General features: G+C 37.2%; 1 long non-coding RNA gene across 1 annotated transcript; it reads right to left on the bottom strand.

Moving 5' to 3' along the window:
* Window positions 1–900: 900 nt before the first annotated feature.
* On the bottom strand, window positions 901–1,844 carry LOC306875902. Its single transcript, XR_013784775.1, has 3 exons — window positions 1,735–1,844; window positions 1,546–1,636; window positions 901–1,015 (listed from the first exon to the last, which is right to left on the bottom strand). It is a non-coding gene; the product is annotated as an uncharacterized lncRNA (long non-coding RNA).
* Between the last annotated feature and the right edge of the window lie 2,164 nt (window positions 1,845–4,008).

Here is a 4,008-nt window from a genome sequence, read left to right on the forward strand (position 1 = left end):
TATAAAATAAAAGTTGAACAAGGTTTTTGCCTTTGTAATCTTAAAAACTGAGGAAAAATCATGAAAAACCTTGTATTCATAACTTAAGGCATAGCATCATACCTTGATGTATCTGCTGGATAATGCAAGATGAAGGCCTTCCTGCTTCCGTCGGTTCCACCCAATAGCATGGACAGTCAGCATGTCATTCCTGGCTTTTAACAACAAAATTATGTGATGGAGGATAGTATTAATTAAAGCTCATGGTATTTCAGTTCATCCACACATTGACCATTGAGTTTTAATTTAAGAGAGATGTAATGCATTTTTATTAATGTACTGTCATATAAGAATATTTACAGCTTTCTCTTATGCGATCTCAGACAAAGTTTTTGACAGAAAGAATAACAATAATAAAAAGATGAATAAAGGAAAGGTTTTCAAAAATAATATTAATAACCAACAATTACCAGATTTTGTCATGTACTTGGTTGTGAGGGCACAACGAGACAGGTAGCTGTTTACCATTTCAACCTCCTCCCCTGCAGTTGTGCCAGCACCTTCCTGATTTTTGCCACTCCAGATTATCTAATAAATCAGTGAGGCACTTATATTTTAATCTTATACAGTGCATTATATAAGTAATAAAAATACAATTTCAAACGGTATGATTAAGAATATGAAGTACCTCACACTTGGTTGAATGAGCCTTGGCATGCATGACAGAAAGGAATGGTCTCATCTGCAGTAAAGGTCTGAGTTCCAACATGGAGACTGCCAACTTCTCTAGGTAGGGCCAATACTTGCATGCAATATCCGTGCAATAGAACTGTCCATTTGTGGCTGCTTGGAGCTCCTTCTGCAGGTACAGTGGATAGGCGAATATTTCCCCCCTGTACATGTTAAGAGCCTTGAGTAGTAGTCCGTGTCTGCAGACAACCACCTCAAGACCCTCTTCATCCAGTTTGCTTGCTCTTCTGGCAGTTTCACGTGCAGCAGACCACTGACTGGCTCCACAGATCCCTCTGCCAGCAGTCTGCATGACAAAACAATTCTGGTTAAAACTAAAAGTTGTGATTTTTTTCTAACTAGTTAGTTCATCTATCATCTATCACACCAATACACACCATCACTGTAATTATTTGAAACAATGAAGGTTTACTTTCAAACTACTACTAAAGGTTATTATATTCAGTCAGTGCTCAGGGAGCTTCAGAAAATGCATCTTCCCCTTTCTCTACTCCATCTACACAAGCTAGATGAAAGGCAAGGTAACAAACTGCATGCACAGTCACTATCTATTAGAGATCTGCTATTATAAGATGAATGACCAAGTTACTAAACTAATTGCTTTGAGTGCCACCACACATACCATGTATCTAATTTCAAACCTCAACACAAGATTGGTCGGAAGACTGCAACATATTGCTCAGAATTTTCGTAACAAACTAAGATGCTATTCTGTATTATATAAGCTTACACCAACTGGTCTTGAAGGATACATTAACTATTTAATAAAGCAACAATCATACTTTTATCAAAATCAAAATTATATATTTTACTAACACTTTTCATTTTACTCCTGATCTCATCAACAAAATGGTGTACATCAGTGTCCTTGGCAATGAAGGTACCATCAAAATATAGTTCTTCTGACCTTAATAGAATAAGAAAAAGATTATGTTGAGTGTCAGACATTATTTGTTCTGTTAATTTTACATTAAGTAAAATAATTACAAGTGTAAAACTACTAACCCTTTTGACTGACGAAATCGGTATAGTTTTCTGTTGCCATCTGCACAAAGAGCAAGGGTGTTGGGTGTACATGCTGGGCAGGTGAAGTGCTCTACACTGGCCATTTTCTCACACTGGTACTGGCAGAATGTATATTCCATAAAGCTTCTTTGGAATACATCTCCATGTATTTTCCCAGCCTGTACATTAGATTAGTGAAGAGTAAAATGAAATAGCTACACTAATATTCTTCCATCTCTACTTAAGGCAACTTTGATCCACACTGATCTTACCCTTCCAAAGTGACAAGTCCTTCTCTCCAACATCTTCAAAAAACCTTGTCTTGATAAACTGGGTGCAATAGTTTTCATTTCTTCAAATGTACTGAAGACATCCACTGAAAACAGCGTGTCAGCATTCACAGATGCTGGCCAATACCCACTTCTTATTAGGTCACTCATGTCAGGTGTCCACTGTGCCAGACATACTTTGCACAACAAATTTGGCAAATGCAAATCATACCGACCTAAAATTAAAATATAGAACAATATTCGGTTATTTTTTAACAAACAATGGAACAAGAATTAATTAAAATATAAAACCATAGGTTCCTACCATTTATGCAAACCGAAATGATTGCTCTGCCAGCTGATTCAGTGATGTTTACAGGGTCACAAGTACATATATGGACAGGTCTCACTGTAGGTAATAAACGCACTGAAAAGAAAAGTTCAATAATTGAAAATATGTCCAATTATGATTGTAATTTAAATAAAAGTAAAAAAAAACAACAACATACATTTATCCACCAAAAAGGTTCAAAACACTACCTTGATTGACCAGTGTATATTTGCCATCTTTTTTTACACAGCACACTGTTGGCTCAATGGGCTTGTAAACTCCCTCAATGCAGGACTCCCTGTTATGAAGGGTGAGTTTTTTGTGTATGTGTATGTCACAATCCATACACAGCCACTCTTCTGGCATGCAGTCTTTGCAGCGAATGATGGCAGGAGATGTGCAGTGGCTGCAGTTCTGTTCTGGAACCACATTGCAGGACAGCAAGCAGTTTATGTGATAGGACCTTGCTTTCCGCCACTCCTCTTGGGCTACAGATTGGCGCAAGCACCATGATTTGGATGTTGAAGGATACTTGTTTGTGCCTTGAACATTTGCTGAGGTCAGAATGTCCTGCAATTTCTGCATCTCACTGTCTGCAAGACAGAAACAAACAAATAAAATAATTCCTTTCAGGCTTATTGCTAATTTGCTTAATTACAGTAAGCTGACACTTTACCAAATAAGTGTTCAGAGCAGTTTGATTGGGTAACTGTGGGAACCTCCGTAGCTGACTCAAAAGGAGTAACGTCCTCACTGCCAACTACAGATACTGCGACAAAATTAGTTAGAAAAGAAAGAGATAACACTTTTTGTCTTATTAACATATAATACAGCAGGGGTTCTCAACTCTGGCCCTTGAGATCCACTTTACTGCAGAGTTTAGCTCCAACCTTGATCAAATTCACCTCCATATAACTCTCTAGTAATCCTGAAAACCTTGATTATCTTATTCAGGTGTGTTTGATCATGTTTGGAGCTAAAGTGCCAGAGATGCGGAACCCAGTAATACAGTGTTTGTATAGTGATTTAAGGCTATAATAGGCATGACTATTTAGCATGTCTGACAATTCCATTGCTCTCTAAAAGTTTTTTTTCCCCCTCATAGTCTGCACATAATCTGGAATTGTTAGCAGCATTTAACTTACTACCACAAAAGTGAGAGAAAACTTACAGTACTGGAATATTCTTAATGCGTGTTTAATGGATCAACAAAGTGAAATGGAGGTTATTCTTCAATCCACTTAACAGAAGAACAGGAAAACATTGGGGAACAAAATTCCTGCTTCAAATTCTGTATAAACCTGACACTGATTGTTTCACTTCCATTTGATATCTTTGGATTTGCTTAGCATTACAGTAGTTGCGCTGAAGTTAACATCTCAGGATGTGTTTCCAGTCGTAGTTTGATAACAAATACACATTTAAAAATAGATGAAGCCAATAACATAAGTAACAGATCCACCATGTCATGTTTCTGATGGCACAGTTTAACATGCAGTATTTAAATGACAAATTTATTAAAAAGAACACCCTATTGAGTTAACAAGCTTCAATCTATATACAATAGGCACAGTTAAACTCTGTTAAGAAAGATAGTTTGGTGGGTAATCATAAATAATCTTGGAAGACATGGACTACCTGTAGCCGACGCTCGTTTCCGTGTCTCTCCACTTC

This window comes from Barbus barbus (genome assembly GCF_936440315.1).
Source record: "Barbus barbus genome assembly, chromosome: 10".
NCBI lineage: Eukaryota > Metazoa > Chordata > Actinopteri > Cypriniformes > Cyprinidae > Barbus > Barbus barbus.